Source organism: Pinus tabuliformis, chromosome 6 (genome assembly GCF_031772625.1).
Source record: "Pinus tabuliformis cultivar Carrire ecotype Pingquan chromosome 6, CPIR1, whole genome shotgun sequence".
Lineage (NCBI taxonomy): Eukaryota > Viridiplantae > Streptophyta > Pinopsida > Pinales > Pinaceae > Pinus > Pinus tabuliformis.
The window spans coordinates 1,501,489,437-1,501,512,119 of NC_142292.1; positions in this window are offsets into that span (position 1 = coordinate 1,501,489,437).

The window sequence follows — 22,683 nt, forward strand, 5'->3', positions numbered from 1 at the left end:
TCACCTCCAACAAAGCATAAATCACCCAATACTCTGATATCTATCTCAAAACCAACAACAATTCCTTGCAATGTACAAAATTCCAGCCTCTGGATCTCTGGGATGAGGGATCCATATATAGATGTATTCAAGGGGGATGAGTCAGCTTGTGATTTGATTAGTGGCTTCTCTCTGTCAGTTCTTACTTCCACTTGGAGACTGAGAGCCTCTTACTCATCCTTGGTCGAATTCAGTGAGGCAAGTGTCAAAGGAGAAGATTCTGGAAGCTTCCACTGTCTTTCCATCTCGTGGAATGGCACTGCCATTTGTCATTTCCCGCTCAATGCACCCTGATAGTGCATTTAGGTGTGTTGCAATGCACCCAGCTAGTGTATTTAGGTGCTATGAAATGCAGCTAGCCAGTGGAGTAGCTGAAATGATCCTGTTTTGACTTATTCTGAGCAATTTCTGGTGGAAAACTTCTGGGAGAAGCTGTAATTTGTTGACCTTGTTCCTTTAGGGGTTGGAACAACACTTTTAGGGACTTAGGAGCCCTTGGTTTATGGACATTTCATGATTGGATCTGCAAGGCACAAAAATGCCTATAACAGCAGCGTGTATCTATTGTGATAAATCCTTAACTGAAGTGGCATTTTCCATAGTATGACACCTCTTAAATAAAATCCGAAGTTTAAATATCCTCGTAATCCTCTAACTGTTGATAGCTTGATAGAATTGACTCTTTCTTGCCACTTGTGAAATGCTTGGAATTTTCAAAAAAAATGATTAGCTTGGCGTAGAGAAAATATCGGTCTTTAACTTCATGATTTTAAATCAATTTATTTCCCTTTATTTATTCACACAGTCCTTTAATTTCTTCGCTCAATTCCACATTATTCTCCATAGCACAGTGGTTTCTCCACACAGGGTTTTTTTCTGCGTTTTGAACGACTCAACTTGTTGACTGAAATTTTCCATGAGATTCTGGGCAACCCACTGGTGCTATTTGCCTACTTATTTCTCCACGGACTCAGCATGCTATTTTTACCCTTACCTCCACTGTCAAAACGTTTTTCTTCTTTCAACCGTATGCCAATGGCATCTACCGTTTTCCTGAGCCTCTCAATGGCTGTGATGGCAACCAATTTACAGTTTTGAGCTTCAACAATGGCAATGCTCTTCTCTGTTAATACGCACAGGGTTTATTACAAAACATTTTTACCATTTTGTTGTCCTATTGACTGTAGCTGTAGCTCTGTTAAAACACACAGGGTTTTTTACTAAAATGTTTTTCAAAACATTTTTTTTTGTTGCCCTCTAACCAGAATGTCGTGCACATACCATTAAGCTTTGTTGCATATCAAATCACCATACCTTTGACTGTTGTATATTTTGTTTGTTTTGATTTCCACATTGTTGCATGAATGATGGTACTTTTGTCATTACCTACGATTATTTTGCATTCATCATTCAAGTTTTCATTGTATTTTCACCATATGAACCATGCACTCATAAATCATTTCGATTTAATGGCTTCCATAATGCGCATGTTTGCTATTTACTGCAATGTAATTCCATAAGTCTGCTATGATAATAGCCTTACCCCATCATATTACCATATACTTGCCACCGTATCGTATTTCATGCATATATTACTAATAGAATTTCTTCTTATGCGCCATGATAAGGTTTAATTGTTTTGATTTGTATGCTTTGCAACATGTGCATCTCTTATATCTCCTATGTTGTTTTAACATATCCTTTTAATTTTAAAATGACCATTCAGGTCATGTTTAAAATTATTTCCATGATGCTAATTGCTTGGTTTGTTTGTGCAGGTTTCATTACATCTTTTAATCCCTTTTGCTTAGAGGAAAAGTACTTAAAATTATATACTTAGGGTTAGGGTTATGAAATGAATATGGAATGTAGGAGATAAATATAGGTAAATGTAGAATGATATTTACGGTTATGAAATGGAATGAATATGAGATGAATATATGATTAAGTCTAAGATAATGGGTATAGGATTAGGAAAATGTAATGAATATGCATTCAGGTATTAACTCAATTTTAACAAAGTCTAAAAATTTCTACAAAAAAAATTGAATTTACAAGAGCAAAATTATGCACTTACTAATCTTGTACTTCCCTGATAGTATTGGATGAATGTTGTTGTTCTTTAACAATATTGGACGAAGTTTTCTTGTTCGAATATCATAGATAGATAGAAACATAGAGCTTATTTATACTTCTTTTTCTATGTTCTTCATTGATTCTAGTCCATTGATTGTTGATGTCGTTCAAGTCCCTTCTGTCATGTACATTTTTATGCCATATATACATGTTTTTGCTAACATTTCAGGTCCCTCTGCGATTGATTTCAAAAATATTTCAGGTCCCTCTGCCAACAATACAAGTTTCGTCGTCAATTCAGTTGCACAACTAAGTTTCTTTTTGCAAACCTTCCCCCTTTGCTGATGGGAAGACTTGTCCTCAAGTCTTGTTTATTTTGGAGGATGATTCCTGCAAACTCAATCTGAAGAAATGGTAAACAAAAATAGATAATTCATATTGGCCAAACAAGTTGATTTTCCTATATGAATTCGAGTTTGTATTGTGCCACTTTCGTGGATTTTCACAACCAAACTCCTTTATTATTTTTGATATTTTTCTATATATTTTTTCTTTTCTAGATGGAGGTGGGGTGTAATGGAGTAGGGAAGGATGAAAAGCTTATGAAAATAGGTTATATTGAAGTCATGAGATAGTAGTAAATCTGGACTTCAACATGCATGGTCGTGGAGTTTAACATACAGTATGGATGATGGATCAAATCATGAACAATATGAATTCAATATGAAAGGCTTCTTTGAAGATTGATGTGACTTGACATGGTACTGAACTTGACTGCTTCTTCTAATGATTAGCTTCATGTCTTTTTGCCTTGATCTCAATCATGTTGTAGGGTTTGTTGGTGTTGTTGGTCAACATCTAAGAGCAAGCTTCAATAATTTGAGTTTCATTGGATGAACTCAACATCAAGTGAATTTTCACTTTCCTTTGACTTGAAAATTTGTATTCATATTCTGGAATATGAATTTGACTTTGAAAATTACTTCATCCATGGAGTTTACTCCTTCATTCTTCCTATGACCTGCAAAAACATAGCACTTGCCTGCAATACAACATTAGATGATGGAGGAAGAGAGGTGCACAGTCTTTCTTCTTCCAATAAACATGTAAACCATTACAAGCATTGCTTAGAAAACAAATCCAAAGATTATATACAAACAAATTGCATTTATTTACCCCTTGAGGAATGGTGGCGAGCCTAGACCTCCTAGCGGTATTTTGTTTACAAAATATTTGTTTGATATCCTATTAGAGTGATTCCAAATCCAAGTTGAAGTGACTTCATATGGCTACCTCCAGTATAAACATGTTTTCAAAATGGTTTAAAATGATATGGTAAAAATTATGAGTGCCATGTTTGATAGAGCTGCTTGTTAATTTTTAACTAAACCAACAGTCACTATTTGAAGTGTGACTTTTTTGATAAATATCATATCAATGTAATTCCACTTGGAGATTAACTTAGATTCATTTTTGTCTTTCCAGTAGAATCATGTTTTAAAAATTCTTATTCTTGATATCACAAAATTAGTGATGAACAGACCTAAGAGGCAGAGTTTTACTATGCTGGTTTGAAGACATGCAGTCACTAAATGTGGCATAAATTTTTCATTTCACCTCCAAATGGGATGATTTAAATTGTATATTAAACTAGACTTGACTATATATCTCCCATATAAATAGGTTCTGAAAAGAAGATGATTTGGTATTTCAAATATGCCAATGAACAGTCAAGACCTAGAATTGTTACCATGCAGATTTTTCGACAAGAAGTTATTATTTCAAGAATAAATTTCTCATATGATATCTGATTAAAGTGATTAAAATTGATTTGAAAACTAGATTCCAAGGGCTATCTGCCCTATTAATTTCAGAGAAAAATGTTTCCATTAGACACCTCAAATGTAGGCTGTACTAACTCTGTCCTCAACATTTCACTTGAGACCTAGTTTTGATTTTGATCACATTTTTATTTGTGATATAAATTGAGAACTTCAAAATGGATTCCAAAACTAGATTTCAAGAGATATGTAAAAAAACATGATTTCAAAATGATCCTATATGGTTACCCAAAATAGGCTTGTTCTTACTACATTTTTCCATGTAGTCCTTTCAAATGAATATTGAACAATGATTTAAATAAATAGCTTGAAGCAAATTTATTATGGAAGTTTTATTGTGAATTCATTCTACTTGTTTATTTATTCTATTCTATCCTATTCTATTTTAGAAAAATAATTCATTCTCTCAAGTCTAAGAGAATTTCCAATGCATCCATTTTCATATCAAGATCATAAGTAAACTCATATCCAAATTTGAAAAATATACTTTAATGAATGTTTGGACATGAAAAGTTATCTGATCATAAAGATTTGATGAGAAAGAATGTTGAAGAATGGAGTAGTGTTGTAACTTATTCTCTAACATCATTTTTTTATATCTTGTCATTGAAAATGGATTTTGTAGTTTTTTTTTTAATTTTATGTTTTTATTGGGGGGTTTGTTTTGGAAATCTAGTTTTAGGATCTCTATTTCTAGGCGTAAAGAAACATAACTAAGAGAAATGTGTACTAGCTAAATTTTTAGTGTTTTTGTTTATCTTCTATTTCACTATGTTGATAATTACCTCCCCGACAATGGCGCCAAAATGTTGAGCTAATTTATTAACATAAATTAACACAAGTATTTAATTATCAATTCGGGTTTGTAAAACTTGGAGGCAAATCCATTGTATATGGACATTAGATATAATCAAGTTTAGAAGATAAAATTTGAAGATTTAAAGAAGTAAATATTACAAATATAAACCTATTTTAACAATTCTAATTCATTTATGTAATATATGAGGGAAGAGGCTCCTAACTTAGGAGAACCAGGTTGTCCTTCCCTACAATACTACTTTCATGAAGATGAATCTAAGAGCACTAATTAAAAATGGTTTATGATGCAGAAGATGTAAAATAAGAGGCTCCTAACTAAGGAGGTCTAGGTTGTCCTTCTTCACAATCCTACTATATCACAATCATCATTTCTTCAAACTAGAAATGCATAAATAACTTCAAATAAGAAAAGGAGAATGAAATTAATTTTTAGTTCAAGATCAAATAGAAGGGGAATTTAACTTAAATTCCTGTGTGTCCCTTCATATGTAGATTAAAATTAAACCAATATTCATTCAGCAATCATTACACATCTAAATACATTTGAAACAAGAGCTAATCTATGAAAACTCTGAAAATTGAACCAAGAAGTGCACGTAGCTTGGTGTGGGATCCCTCCACCCTTGCCTTGCACACTTGAAGAAATCTCAACTACAACAACTTCAGTAAAGCAACCAAGCATGAACAACAAATTGGAATGAGACAGGTTCTTCAAATTAGCTTCAAACTCCAAAGTGTCTCAGCATAAAACTATACAAAAGTTACATATATAAATTACATTCATAAGCCATCAAAGTCTTGGATTTAAATAGAGGTTTTGTGAAACAAATTGATCTATATTATCTCTAACACTCATATCTACTCATATCCACCTATCTAATTCAAACTCATCCAATTCATCCCAAGAAATATGGTCGATCCCATAAAATCTCAAAACTGCCCTATTTCCTAGGGATTTTCTGGTGACTAGTCATGTTTGACCAGCCTTGACTGGGCCTAATAAAGCTTGTTTTGACAGAACCAAGTGGAGTTAGCTTAGTCCTAGTTCCCAATATTTCCATTCATGCATCCAGATCGAGCCTAAGTGTCCTGCAAATATGTCATCCACATAGCTATTACGGGGATTTCTGATTCAGTCCAAAATTTCACTTGAAACTCAATTTTCATAAAAACCTCTAGAAATTGAAAAATTAAAATTAAACACCTAAATATGCATAAAATACATCAAAATGAGATGTATGTGATGGAAAATGGATGGAAAATAGAAATATTAAGTAAGCTTCCTTAAGCAAAAATAGACCAAAACTGAGGGCCAACATCAACCTCTATAAAGCTGGAGAATGGAAGCAACATACACCTCAACAACATTCTATTTGTTCTAGGTTTGCATAAGAACTTACTTTCCATTTAAATCTTATAAGATAAGGGTGATACTGTAGCTTTCATTGATGGAAAGGCTATTGTAGCGGCGTTGTGGTTGGAAATCTTCTGATTTCCCAAACACAATGAAAAGATTAAAGGCAGAAATAACGTGTTTTAAGTAATATAATGATACAATCATATATGCATAGGAGAAACAAGCAGCGGTAAATTTAGTTATACTTCAAAGTTTGTCAGAATTGTAGTGAGAGGGACCAGCTCAGATCATTCATGAGTAGGATGGTATAACTAATGGGGCATATGGTAGTAGGTCTCATGGTGGTCACAAGTTGGATAGAGATAACACAATGAGAGAAGGAAGTTTGCTGGATACTTCAGATAGGAGTGATGTTGGACACAAGTACTACTCTAATTCTGGTTCTGATAGACATCATGGTCATCATCATTATCATCCTTATAGGAGGATTGATAGGGGATACTTTCCAGATGAATTTAAGAAAGGAAAACCACCTAAACTTGATGGAGATATGAAGAAATCATAGGATGAAGAGGCATGGTTTCTTGGTATGAGGAAGTTCTTCTGGTTGCATAATTATTCAGAGAACATGAAGGCCATAATATCTACATTCAACCTCATAGGTAATGCATACATTTTGTGGGAACATGTGAACAATTTTAGAGTTATTCATGAGAAAGACTTGACTTGGAGTGAGCTCGAGAGACTATTCAAGAATAATTACCTATATAAGAGATACGTTGATGAAAATGTAAAATCAATCTTTGAGTTAAATATGCGATCAATGATAGGTGAGGAACACACTAGTAGGTTCTTGGAGCTACTAAGGTATATGACTTACCTCAGGGGCATAAGGCCAAGATTTAGAGATACATTAGTGGATTACCAATTTCATCCAAAGATAGGATTCAGTTCGATGAGCCTAGATCATTGGAGGAGGCCATCTTAAAGCTAAAGCATTGCTATGAGCAATTGAAGCACAAAGGTGAGACTAAGAAAGGTTGGAAGGGAAATGAAAAGATAAATGAAAATGGGACAACAAGCAAACAAGGCCTCTAGGTACAGGTAATAAAGAGAATGTGTAGCCATTTAAGAATTACAATGCATCTCACAAAGGACAAGGATTTTTATTTGAGGAGCAGAACATGGATGAAAGTTGGAAGCCTATAAAGTGTTGGACTTATGGAAAAGATCATCATGGGAGAAATTGCCCACAACATCAAGGTGCTATATCGTAGATCTACAGTGCAGAAGAGGAATATACAATGGGAGATGTTGGGCAGAGTATTCCTAATATTTATGTAGTGGTGGATAACAGACATGAAGAATATCATCCATATATCATTGAGATAGATGGTAAGCTTTGTGATCAAGTTGTTTCTATTTTGATTAACCCTGAATTTAGTTATAGTAATGTTATTCCTAACCTAGTGGATAAGTTTTGTTTGAATAAAGAAGTTCATGCAGAGTCTTGGATAGTGCAGTTGGCTATAGGTACAAAGAAGTGAGTTCATCACTGGGGAAGAGCTTCTACATTTGATTTGAATGGTATGCCTACGTCAACAAATTTGAATGTATTACCATTAGGATCATACAATATTTCGTCACGCATGGATTGGTTGTACGTTCATAGAACCAAGGTGGATTTTTTTGACAAAGCCATTAAGTGCTTGGATGACACCGGGGAACAAAGAGTTTTGTGGGCTAAGAAGAAATCAACATCAATTAGAATGGTGATAGTTATGCAGGCCAAGTGTAGTCACAAGAAAGGGTGTGTGTTATTTGTAGTGTGCATTTCTAGTGAAAAAGGTAAGAATGTTGACGATGATGCATATGTTTTGAGGAGGTACCTAGTTCTAATACAGTTTAAGGATGTATTTTTCGCAGATATTTTAGAGTTTCCACCTCACAAGGAAGTATGCTTTTCTATTGAGTTGGTTCCAATGGAAGCTCCATCATGAAAGACACCTTATAGGATGAGTACACCAGAGTTGGTAGAGTTGAAGTTGCAGTTGAAGGAAATGTTGGACAAGGGATACATTAGGCCAACAGTATCACCTTCGAGTGCCCCAATATTTTTTGTGAAGAAGAGGGATAGTACTCTTAGATTGTGCATTAACTATAAGTAGTTGAACAAAGTAACCATCAATAAAAATTATATGTTACCAAGGATTGATAACTTGTTCGATCAGTTGAAGGGAGAAGTCATGTTCTCGAAGATTGATCTAAGATCTAAATATCATGAGGTACGCATTAAAGAAGAGGACATCTACAAGATAACTTTCCAGACTAGGTATGAACATTATGAGTTTGTTGTAGTTATATTTTTCTTAGCTAATGCTCCAACTACCTTTATGTGATTCATGAATAGTGTGTTGTATCCATATTTTTCTAATTTTGTTATTGTGTTCATTGATTATATATTGGTATATTATAAAAATGAAGAAGAGCATGTCACAAATTTAGCAGTAGTGTTGATATTGTTGAGAGTGTATCACTTGTATGCTAAGCTAAGCAAGTGGAGTTTCTTTCAAAGTGAAGTACACTACTTAGGGCATGTTGTCTCCAAGGAGGATATAGCAATGGATCCAGAAAAGGTAAGAGCTATCAAGGAGTGGGAAACTCCCAGGAATGTGGATGTGTGAGATATTTCATGGGGTTAGCAGGTTATTACAGTAGATTCATTAGGAACATCTCATAGATTTCTTATCATATCACATCATTGTAGAGGAAAGGTAAGAATTTTGAATAGACAAAGGAGAGTGTGGCCTGTTTTGAACAACTCAAGCAGTTGTTGACACTTGCACCAATGTTAAAGATTGCAAATCCAGACAAAGAGTTTGTAGTATGTATATATGATTGCAAGAGAGGAATTGGTGGAGTCCTTATGTAGGAAAAACATGTGGGATGATATGAGTCACATAAACTGAATGAGCATGAACATAACTACCCCACACATGATCTTGAGTTGGTAGCAATCATAAATTCATTGAAGATGTGGAGAAACTATCTTCTTGGAAAGAGTTTTGTATTGATTTGTGATCACAGTGGTTTTTGATATCTATTTGATCAACTAAATCTGAATGGAAGGTAGGTTTGGTGGTTGGCCACAATCAATGATTTTGAATTTGAGATAGGGTGGAGGATTCTCTTAACAACTGGATACAAGTAAATCGCATAGTAGTTATGAGTTCCTATGGGACATACTTATAGGACATGATCTTGCAGGTAGGAAAATAGGATGTCAGGTATATGGAGATTATACACAACTTGTAGTGGAGTACAGGTACCTATACAAATAGTGGTACAGTTATAGGTACAGGTATAGGTGTAGATGCATAGGATGTAGAATATCATCTCATGGTAGATGGATTACATAGATTTAGGGACAACATATATGTTTCACGTAGAAGTGATCTGAAGAAGGTGATATTGAGGGAGTTTCATGTGAACCCATTGATGGGCCTCTAAATTAGACATAAATTAAGCCCCATGGATCTAGATTAAAACATAAATTAAGGCCTATGTGTAGGTTTTAACCCTATATAGAAATTACCTACATATGAATTCTAAATCACATAAAATAAACAATGCGAAAGCATAACCCATAGAACACATATACACATAAAATTTCCCCTGGGTCCCAAAACCAGGACTACCAGATTGATTTTTCATTATGTTTATTTCAATGTTACAATACATATTTATACATGTCGAAGCATCTAATACCATGGACTGAAAACCATTGTGTAAAAAACCATGTGTGAAAACGATGAACAAAACCATAGGTAGGTCCGCCCAACCTAATATAGGGTCCAAAAAACAATTTTCAGGGCACTACCCTAGACCTCGTAGAGGGGGGCTACCCGCCCCCTCAAACCCTCTAGACAGGGGAGGCTGCCACCCCCCCGTGACTCCCTTGCTGCACAATCGGTGCAACGAACAGGGGATCTACCCCCACTCTAATCCCCTACTTAACTACGTAGGCTAGTCGTGGAAAGAATATAAAGCAACCCAACATTCTCCCACTTTTTTTTTCTTTCCACAGGGGGCCACAAGAGAGCTTAGCCATTTATCTAACCCTACAATGCCCATTTTTTCTCTACACCAAGAGAACTTCATAGAGCTCACATATTTTTTCAATGAATATGCAGTATTCTTCAAAGTGTCCGCCATTACCAGCAACACCTTTTTGTCTTCTATCATATCCCTCACAAAGTGATACTAAAGATCAATGTGTTTTGTCTTTGAATGGTAAGCAGAGTTCTTTGCCAAGAAGATTGCACATTGGCTATCACAGTCTATCCTTATAGCTCCCTTTACTAACCCCATACTTGAACACAATCTCTACAACAAAACTACTTCCTTGCTTGCATGAGTGGCTTCCATGGATTCTGCCTCTGTAGTTGATAGTGCCACTACAAATTGTTTCTTACTCATCCAACTGACTGCACCTCCAAATATGTTAAAAACATACCCACTTGTAGATCTTTTGTGATACATATCTCCAACCTAGCCTGCAACAACAAAGCAATGAATATCCAACACTCTATCTAATCCTAGTCTCCCTCGGTAGCACAAGCCATAATCACTAGTGCCACGAAAATACCTGAAAACACACTTCACTGTTGTCCATTACTCCTTCCCTAGTTTTGACATAAAGCTACTCAATACTCCCACTACATACGCAATGTCTAGTCTAGTATAGACCATCGCATACATCAGGCTACCGACTGCACTTGCATATGGAACACGAGACATGTCCTCTTCCTCTTCTTGTGTCTTGGGACACTATTCAACATATAACTTTACAGCTACAAGAATAGGAACCTTCACCGATTTTCTATCCTGCATATTAAACCTCTGTAATATTGTCTCGAAATACTTCCTCTTGTTTAACTAGAGCTTCCTCTTTTCCCGATCTCTTTTAATTTCCATTCCCAAAATATAGTTTGCAACACCAAGATCTTTCATGTCGAATTTGGAGGAAAATTGGGTCTTCAAATCTTGGATAGTTTTTTTAACATTTCCAACCAGCAACATATCATCCACATACAAGACCAGATAAATAACATGGTCACCAATTAATTTAAAATACACACAGTGGTCTACTTTTCTTCTAGTGAAGCCAAGTCCCCATATAAATGTATCAAATTTATGATACCACATCCTTGGTGATTGTTTTGACCCATACAGAGACTTCTATAACTTGCATACCAGTTCTTTATTATCCTTCACTGTAAAGCATTCAGGTTGCTTCATGTAGATCTCCTCTTCCAGAACCCGGTGAAGAAATGTTGTGTTCACATCCATCTATTCTACCTCAAAATCAAAAGCAACAACGACAGATAAAAGTAATCTAATAGAAGCTACCTTGGTAATAAGAGAAAAATACCACTAAAATCAATTCCCGACACCTGGGAATAACCTTTTTCTACCAATTTAGCGTTGTATTTCTCCACCTTTCCTTCTGCATTTGTCTTATTCTTGAACACCCATTTGTTGTCAATGGGTTTCCTTCCAGCTGGCAACTCCATTAGATCCCAAGCCTCATTTTTTTGGAAAGATGCCATTTCATCAACCATGGCCTCTTTCCAGAGTCTTCCATCCTCTGAATCTACTGCTTCCTTGAAATTTCTAGGATCATCATCAGTAATAGATAAAGAAAAATTTGAACATAAAGAAGATGGACTATACCTTTCTGGCTGCCTTATTTCTCGAACTGATCTTCTTACATGCGGAGTTTATGGCTCTTCATCTTCTGATTCCTCTTTTGTTGTAGTGTCTGATTCTTCCTCCTTAAGCTCAAACTCTATCTTCTCAGGTTCCTTCGGTTGGACTTCATGTTTAATAACATCTTTCACCTCTCTGAACACCACATCTCGATTGTAAACAACCTTCCTTGTCACTGGGTTCCAAAGCTTAGAACCCCTTAAACCATCTTTATACCTAATAAAGATGCACTTTTCAGATTTACTATCAAACTTGGTCCTTTTCTCCTTTAGAACAAGTACATATGCATCACATCCAAATACCCTTAAATGTGAAAGATAGGGTTTCTTACCAGTCCATACCTCTTGTGGCGTCTTATCTTTCAACACTGATGAAGGTGATCTATTGACCAAGTAACATGTTGTCTCCACTGCCTCTGCCCATAATTCTTGTCCTAACCCGACACCACTGAGCATGATTCTTGCCCTTTCCATCAACATCTTGTTCATTCTTTTTTCAACTCCATTTTTCTCAGGTGTGTATGGAATAGTCTACTACTATGCCATACCACACTTCTTACAAAATTCTTCAAATTCGTTGCTGCAAAATTTTCCACCATTATTTGACCTCAACACCTTTATCTTCTTCTCTATCTAGTTTTCCACCAAAGCCTTAAATTCTTTAAACCTATCAAAGACTTCATATTTCTTCTTAACGAAATATATCCATGTATTCCTTGAGAAGTCATCTATAACTGATACATGGTACACAGACATACCCAGTGATGGAACCTTGACAAGTCCAAACACATCACTTTCACAAGCTCTAATATTTTTTTTTACCTCTTACCACTAGAGGGGAAACTCACCCGATTCTGCTTCCCATATACACAATTTTCACAAAAATAAAAATCCAGAGAGTTATTACTCATACCTTCTACCATACCTTTACCATGAAGTATGCGAAGGCCCTTCTCTCAAATATGTCCAAGCCTTTAATGCCACAACATGGTCTTCCCTCCAGAGACCACTAGATTTTATGCTCCATTTTCAAGAACCACAAAACTGTTGCACCCATTAACAATATTGCTACCTTGCAGATTGTACATAGTTCCAATATGAACTCCCCACATCAATACCGATGCTCCCCGAACCATCTTGCAAGTATCCTTCTCGAACACTATTTTTACACTTGCATCATCTAGATTTCTTACAGAAATTAGATTTCTAGTTAATGTAGGAATATGAAGAACACCCAAAAGTGTTCTAACCCTTCCACCTTGGAACTTCAACTTTACTTTTCTATGACCAACGATTCTAACCTTCCTATCATCCCCTAAAAAGACATCACCACCATCGTATTTCTCATACTCGCAGAACCACTATCTATGGGGAGTGAACTGAAAGAATACACCTAAGTCAATAAACCATGCCTCATGATCTACACGTGTAATTGAAGAAGCCAAGTACACATTCCCACCTTCATCTGAGGTGGTTTTCACCTCTGTAGAAGCAGCATCATCAGATCCATTTCTTCTGTAAGGAGCTTTAGATTTACAGTCCCTTTTGTAGTTCCCTTCCTTTCTGCATTTCCAGCAAACTACCTTTATAGGTTTTCCTGGAGATTTAGATCGCCCTCTAGATTTGGATCTCACACTCAATGACTTATTTTAGTTTCTGTTCTAGGAATGTCATCGTATAAACAAGGCATCACCATTCTGGATCTCCATATTTTTCCATCTCATCTCCTTTGCCAACAGGGATGAGACTATTTCATCAAACTGCAAGGAAGTTGCATTACTACCTATTGCAATAACCAGACTATCCCACGAATTTGGTAGAGAACACAACAAACTGATGCACTTATCTTCATCTGAAATTTTAATATCAACAGATAATAACTGACTTACCACAGTATTAAATGCATTCAGATGCTTTGTCACCAGGTCTGCATCTTTTATCCTTAGGTTATACAGCTATTTTCGTAGGAATAATTTATTCACCAAAGACTTAGATTGGTACAAAGTCCCTAACTTGTCCCACAAAGACTTTGCCATAGATTCCGCTGATACATTCAACAATAGTAAATCTAAGACACACAATTGTATTGTTCTCTTTACCTTTTGATCCAACTTCTTTCATTCTTCATTAGAAACTCTTGTTGGTTTAGTATTCAGATCTACCGTGATCCATTAATATTTATCCACCAATAGATTCTCCATCTTTAATTTCCACAACTCAAAACTCTAACCATTAAATTTCTCAATCTCTATCTTTCCACTGCTCGACATATTCTTTCACGACTACAATCAAGCTCACAGATCTCCCACTAAATAGGGTCTACAAGAGGCCCGAGCGAAACCCCTCATCAAAAAAGGCATCACTTGAGGCCAAAACAGCTCTGATACCAAATGTAGGTTTTAACCCCATACAAAAATTACCTGCATATGAATTCTAAAACACAGAAAATAAACAAATGCAAGAGCATAGCACATAGAACACATATACATAGAGATTTTCCCCTGGATCCCAAACCTAGGACTACTAGATTGATTTTTCATTATGTTCATTTCAATGTTACAATAAATATTTATACATCTTGAAGCATCCAATACCATGGACCTAAACCCATCGCATCCAAAACCATGGACCGAAAACCATCGCATCCAAAACCATGTGCAAAAACCATGCACAAAACCATAGGTAGGTCTTCCCAACCTAATATAGGGTCCCAAAAAAAAAAATTGGGGCGCTCCCTCGGACTCCATAGAAGGGGGCTACCCACCCCCCTCAAACCCCCTGGATAGGGGTGGCACCCGCCACCACTGTGATGCCCTCGTTGTGCAATCGGCGCAACGGCCCCCTCTAACCCCCCAATTAATCACATAGGCTAGTCGTGGAAAAGATATAACACAACCCAACACTATGACCATCCTTCAGCACATTAAAACTCTCTTTTTGCATTAGATATTGTATTTTTAACTTTAATATATTCATTAGGAAGGTTTATGAATAATTTGATATTTGTGCCTAATATTATTTATTTTTGTCTAATATTATGAGAATATTGGGCAGATTATGAAGATCTGGAGAAGGAGATAATTTAGGGACTTTCTCCCTACTACAGGAGGATCAATATTAAATAATATTTCAAAAAGATATTATGGAATTATGGCACAAATTGTGGAACTCCATTGATTTAAAAAATCTAGGAATATGTTCCCTACCATTTAATGCAGATTCCTAGTACTAGGGACTAGATACACTAATCAAGGGATTTTGGTGTGGAAGGATTCCTCCATTCATAGGCAATGATTCCTAATAATTTTGTATAAGTACCAAGTCAGATTTTCCTTTAGAGATATATTTTCATTAGCGTTCTTGTGGAGAGAACTCATATTTCTGCAGCTCCATTGTATTTTCTTGCAGGGATGTAACTGTATTGATGAAAATAATGAAGATTGGAGTCATGTTAAACTTATAAATCTTGCTCTCCTCTATAGATATCTGAGTTTCCTTGGGCTTGGCCATCCCAAGGGCCTCAGATCCCTTTCATATCATTTTCTTTCCTTCTTTTCACTTCTTATTCACATGCCTCTTTTGTTTTTATTTCTTTCTATTTCTTCATTTAGTATTATTGATTTCTTGATGTAGGATTGAGTTAAATGGTTGATGTAAGTTATTTTGAAGGATCACAAGAATTATTTCATCTTTGGAAAATCTTTGGAAGGTTATAGTAATCATTGAGCTGCTTGGATCGGTCTTCTTATTTCCAAATCTAGATTTTTGGAACTCCTTTGTGGCAAAGAACAATAAATATCTGCTATTTTTTAGAGCATGGTAACGAGCTTCAATCATGTTGGTTCCACTTGCATTGGATCGAAAAAACATTATAGTTCATAACAAAAGCTACCCCATTGTATTTGAACTTGATTAGGTTAGGCATTTTTTATATTTACTAGCTCACTAGTTATCAAATTTCTAGATTTTCGACTAGTAATGTTTTCCTATATTCTAGCATGGGTTAACAAAGGTCTTTTTGAGTGATTCCACTCAACGGAATGAGGACCTATGACATCCTATTTAATAAAAAAAAAATTTCCATCCAATTTGGATTTTATTTTCTGTTGGCTTGTTGGGGCCTGACCCAAGTTCAGAAGTGATATAGCCAAACAAATCCTGAAACTACCGTCCCTTTCGGCAATATTCCAAGGTGCGGACTGAGGTCTTACATGAGGTAGTATGGAAGGGTGCTGGAACTAGGTTTCTGCAACATAGGGATGTCTTTATGAAGGCTGGGAAGTTCGTGAACAAATCCTGCATGTTGGCACTGCTTCACGCAGCCCTCTGTCGTTCGCAACTTGTGCAACTGCTTCCACGTAGCTCTGTAAAGAGTGCGAAGAGGTGTTATCTAGATCCTTTATCCTTACTGTTCTATTATTGTATATCTTAACTTAATTGCATATAATCAATATTCTCATTAATCATTCATCATTCATAACAAGTGCGCACAATCATAAAACTGTAAAGAGATGCATAAAGATAATAGAAGCATAGACACAAAATATTCCAAAATCAACTTATCTTTTATTTAATCGTCTATTCAGATACAATCCCAACTCTGCCCTACGCACTCCACTGTAGGGGTCTGCGCACATAGCTGCAGACTCTACCAAGCCTCTACGCACTCAGCTGCAGAGCCTCTTACTACTACTACAACCCCAAACTAGGACTTACAAACTCATAATTCATCACCCAAAAACCCATATGACTTCTCGAAGCTAAGACAGACTTTTACACTTAGAGCCTTGCTCTATTTATACAATCCCATGGTCCACAGACCATGGGTAGGTTGACACATTCTATATTAAATTACATTATTTTAGGGCAGACAACCCTAGACTCATTACATTAGCCAAAATTTCAGGTTGTACACCCCAAAACTTGCTATGGGGAGGGGATCCGCTACCCAACAGGCCCTCAACACAATCATCATGACTCGTCTCGAGTCACACGGCTGGTGTGGTGATATTTGCACATAGTCCATCCAAAAACTTTTGTGCTTCGCTTATGTCCACAATACATTCTTCCGCTGTCTGTTGTACTAGGTGTGTGCGTATCTCTGATGCATTTTTGTCAAGTGCAATTCCTTGCCTGAGTACATATATGCCCTACATATGTGCCAACTTTCCCTCAATCTTGGCGGTGACCATGAATGCTTCCTCGAGCCAAGGCTGGATGCATGCTTTAAGCACTGTTTGTTTCTGATGCATGGAATCCACCTATTCCTTTAGAGCATGGGCCTCCTTCATCTTGGTTAATCACTGAGTAAGGGCGACTATCTGTGCGGTCCCCTAGACATTGTCATAGGCCTGTTGCAACACCCGCGCTTATGTCTCTAAACGTTGTAGTGTTGGGTCTTCTTGCAGTGAAGTGAGGGTGAAGAGTGACTGATCTAACAAGCTCGTGCACTCTTTTATGGTATTCTCAATTGCTTCCAACCCCGATTAAATGGCGTGGTGGCACTACTCTCTGAATTGTGGGGGTGTAGAGGGCTGTGCCTTTAGCCACAGTTCTGCGATCTACAGGTTGAGGTCTAGCTCGATCCTCATTGCTTCCTCATTTTCCTCATGGAATCCATTGGCCAATTTGTCGATCCGTATACCTACTGGTAAGTCTGTTGCAATCTCTAGTTTAGGGACGTAGTGACATGCTTCCTTGACGATTTTCTCAATTGTTGAGTCTGCACTACCACTTCATTGCGTTGGAGGCTTAGTTTCTTGATGTTGATTTGTTATTCACTGATCATCTGTACTGCACGTCCTTCACTAGCACGGAGCTATGTCGTCGCTCCATCCTGCAGCTGGTATAATATCTCTCGCGGAAGGGCAGCCAAGTTTAGGCCAAGTCCCTTGAGCTGACCTACCACAACTCTGTCCTCCATGTTGTCTGCTATCAGTGCTCCTTCCAGCAGGGTGACAGTATTAGCCATTTTGGCCTGCAACAACTGCTCTGATGCTAATGTACCCATAGCCCCATAGATAGCTACCATTCCCTTCTATTGGGGCCACACCTAAAGTTCCTGGAGTTACAGCTTGAACACCCCCCAACACATTCTGCTACTTCGTCATTGCTTTCTAGAGCACCTCCCTAGTGACCTCACGAACTGTGTCGCCGATGTCGTATAGGTCACCCTCGGTCAGTGTAATAGGTTTCGCATCTAATTTGGAAGCCTTGGTCTTTTTCTTGAGCCATGTCCGTTCCATACTGTGCAACCACTTTAATTGTGTTGATGATGTGTGTGGGCCCGCACCTGCCGCCATGTCATTTGTCCCTTGTCCTATGGTCGGGTCCGGGTCTCTCCCTTCCTATGCCATGGTTGCCTCAGATGCTGGTGTTGCTACTGCCTTTTCCGTGGCAGTCTTCGCTGCCTCACGGGAAGCCCGTACTTCTTCAGCTAGCTGCTCGTTCCTCTTCTATTGTGCTAGCAGCTTGGCATCATCCTTCTATCTTTAAATCACTACCTCATCGCTTGCCTCCAGATCTGGTGCATGCCATTCTGGTGGCCATGAGTTGAGCACCCCGAAAACAACATCATCAATTGTGATGAAGGGGAGTGTGGTCCACTTCTGCTCCGGATCCTTCTGCGCCATAATATACACATTTTGCATATCTACTTTAAATTTTTCAAAGCTTCATATACTGTCCTATACCATAGGGGATGTTAGAGCCTAAATCTACCTCAAGCTGAGAAAGGTAGGATCTAGGGTAACATCAAACCAAGCTTAACCTGGTAGCTAGCCCTATTAGTCGAGAGAGGGCTCTCTCCTTCTCAATCTTAGCAAAATATGATCAACTAGGCTTGAGATGACTAATGTGAATATTAATCCTAGGCTAGGTATGTGTTCAAAATATTTTGATTGAATTTGATGATGTTTTGTTGGCTCAAATGTGAAAGAAAGATTTGGGTCCTTGGAATGAGGCTCAGTTTTGCAAAGATCTCTATGGGGCGAGGTAGTAAAATAGTTTGGTACTTCAAATTAAGTGATATGGAGAGCTTTTAGACTTGTGAGGAGTTGAATAAGGCATGAAAGTCTCAGGGATCCTCTTCAAACATTTGAAAACATAAATAACTAAACAAAACCCTAAGTAGAGCATTGTAAATCAATGAATTCTACCTCTATCCTTGTTTCATTTAGTTAAGATGAACAAAGAGAGATGATGACATACATAAAGACATGTAAACTTGCATTAAATAAGGAAAAACAATACCAAATCAAGTTGCCACAAGAATCCGATAAAGTGCTGCAAACCCTGGTCTATTCCTTTGCCAAACTGCAGAGATGAATGTACAATAATGCTCAAAGCATTCAGAAGAGTCCAACCTCTGCTAATGACTGAAAAAAAAGTATATATAGGCAATAAAAAACTCATCCTAGCCTTTGGAGTTCGAGCTCATAAGTTTACGAGTTGTTTCAACAAAGTCTAAACTAAAAACTAAAAAGTAGGCAGTGGAGCAGCCTGCCTCTAAAAACTAGGGAACTGATTCATTCAGTTGCAAACTACCTTTCCATGGATGAATATACCTCTATGAGTAAAAATTTAGCATAATTACATCAAAATCCATCAAGTCACATTAAATTACAACATGAGTTTGACTATTATAAATAGAAAAGTCAAATTGTGAAGAAACTAGGCGAAAAACAGATTTTTTTGCCAAAATGAGCAAATTTCATCCTATGCACAGCGTTGATTTCCCTATGCATAGCACCTTTTTGCAGCTGATTTTGGAGGCCTTTCCATGCCCCAAATTTGCTCCAAGTGGGCTTGTTGGAAAGGATTGCCTGTCTAATTTCCAGAACAAGTGGAATTTCTGAATTTGGCCTCCATTTTCCCCTCCAAAACTATGTTCTTCCAACACTGCTTCTTGTGTGTTCAAAAAGGGGTAGAAAGGTCATTTTTGAAGTGTTTTTGACATTTTTGGAAGCTCAAAACCTATCAAAAGTTCTTGGCCATGTGAGGGAATTCATATTTTTTCATGAAAAATCCAAAAATTCTGAGTTTTCCTCAAAAGGAGGTCTCTAGCAAAAGCGCGCGCCAAGTGACGCAGCGCATCAGGCAGAAAACCTATTTTTTAGGCCAAAAATTTCAAAATTGAAAAAGGTGTCCCAAATTTCTTGAAATATGGGCTAAGTTTCCTTCATTAAGTGTTTTTTTGGGCCAAGGAAGCCTCAGCCAAGATCTAGAGTCTATCTTACTCTTTCACTTCCTCGATTCTTTCTTCAACTTGGCCTTCAAAATCCTGATTCTTGCTTTGCACACCTTGTTTCTCACCAGGTAGTGGTAGGCCATGTGCCTCAACATATTTTTCTCTCTATTGGCCTTCTCTAGCATCTTTTCCAAATGCATATTTTCCCTCTCAAGCCAAGATTAACTATCAGCATCAATTTCTTGTTCAAGTGGTGTTAGCTTGATTTTCCTCCTCTTGGCAGCTTGCCAGTTTTCTCATATGTTTTATAGCTCCATAATGGTTTGCTGATCCTATAGCTATTTATTTCTTTGCTCTAGATATTTGATTATCCATTTGGCTCTTTCCAAGTTGAGAGATAAATCATGAATGTCCTCTTGTTGCTCCCGAATGATCTCTTTAAGCTTTGAGCTTTGTGAGCCCAAATCGGTGTCATCATCCTAAATAAGAATGAAATCTATCTCCTGTCCTCCTAAAGGCCCCTCATCATGTAATGGCTGCTTGCCCTTGTCCTATACCTGCTCTGTTGACGGAGGAAATGAGATCCCTTCCACCCCGGGTTGAGATAGTACTCACCAACATTTGGAATGTCGGTTGCTTGAGAAATAGTCTCAGGTGTCAAGGTGAATGTCACACCTACCAAAATGACTTGGCCATTATGAATATGGAGCACAAACAATATGGCTAGCTCATGGTGCTACTTGACTCTCTCTACCATCTCACAGAACTGATAACAAGATTGGTGTTGAAAGCATGTGACAGTAAGAGGATAGGCCAGAAGTTCGGCAAGTGAAGTAGGCTCCTCCCAATTATGTTTACCACCCTTGTGAGGTCTCCTTGGTGCATGCATTTCTCAAGAAGAATCACTGACTATCTCCTCATCTCTGTGATAGGAAGAATCTGACTCCATGTTTGCCAATGTTTGAGCTTTCTTAGATGAGTATGAAAAGATTTTATGGTGTCTTTAGGTTTTTTCTACCAAAGATATGGATGTATGAAGGACTATGGAGGGAATGTGTATGAGGGGTTTTGGAATGTCGCTAACAGGTTTTGGTAGAAGGGTTTAGGGAATAATATTTAGGTTTTTGGACAACAATTAGGGTTTGGGAATATTTAACTAGGGTTTGGGATAGTTGTATTAGGGATTTAGGATTAGTAGTTTAGGGATAAGGGAATTAGGGAGTGGGTAGATGAGAATGTAAAGAAAGGGAGAAAATGAATGAGGGAATGGAGGAGTGAGGGAGTGAGAAATGGCTACGAGTGGAATTTGCAGCAAGAAATACAATTTATAAACCCTATGCAATTGTTTTTGACAAGAAATGCAAGGAGGTAGGGTTTCAATTTTTTCCCATTAAATCACCATAAGCACCAAGATAAACTCATTCATTGGTCATGGAGGAATGTTAACTTACTTGGACAAGGTGAGAATTTAGTAATTTTGCAATTTTGGAGGAGGTTGTAAGTAAAATTGGCCTTATGGCCCTGTGTGCTAGTGGGCTCCAGTATTGCAGCAATAATGCTGCAACTCCTGGGACTCCCTTCTTTACTTTTATCAACCCGGTAGTTTGTAACAAACATGGAAGCGACGGTGCTATATGCACAAGTACTAGCTCTTGTCGCGGTTGTCACTTGATCAGCTGACACAAGTCTGCTAAGAGCTTAAGCCAGCTTCTATGAGCTCTTAGAAGAAGCTTTTTAACTGATGGATGAAAGCTAACTCAAAAGAGGCTAATCTACTTGCAGAAAGAATATGAAAGCTAAAAGGAAATGCAAACCCTAGAAAACCCTAGTTTTTCTGACTAACTCGACTGGTGCAAGTAAAAGGAAGAAAGCTACAAAAATGGATGCCATTGACTCTTGGAAAGGTAAAGTGCATGTGTCTAAGCTATCTCTAAAGTGGAATCTGAAAAATGAACATCTTTTTGTATTTTTGAATCATATTTGTGGAATTATCTTGCATGCGTTTGACTGTTGTTGACTGTGCAGAGGAGAGGTGAGGAATGGAACTGGAGAGGCACTTGAAGGAGGTTGCGAAGGTGAGAAGAGGGCCTAAGGGATCCCTAGCACCCTTCCAGAGATTTTCGCAGTGTTCAGATATCAAAAAACTGCTTCCGTGAGCTTCTACAGGAAGTCTGCAGGGGTTCTACAGGATGTTCTATAATTTCTAGAGGATGTTTTACAAGATGTTCCAAAGGGGAACTTTGGAAAGTTGATGGAGGAAGAAGGATGAAGAAGTGGGTATGGAGGTGAGATAAGGGTGTGAGGAGGTCCACGACTTGGTAGATGGAGCTGAGGGTGGTGAGGATGGTTGGATTTGTTCAAGGAGGGGTAGAGAAATGTTGCACAAAAATATGAAAATTAGGGCAAAGCGGGAGAATGTGGCAAATTTAAGGCAAGAATCCGAGTTCAAGGATGGAGCAAGTGGAATTGATGGAGTACGAGTAGATAGAGACGTACAAGTGATCTGCAAGTTATTTCCCAAACTGAACAAACAAAGACTCGGAAAACCAAGGACCTAGCTACTTTATCCTAATCTGACCTAATTATCAACAA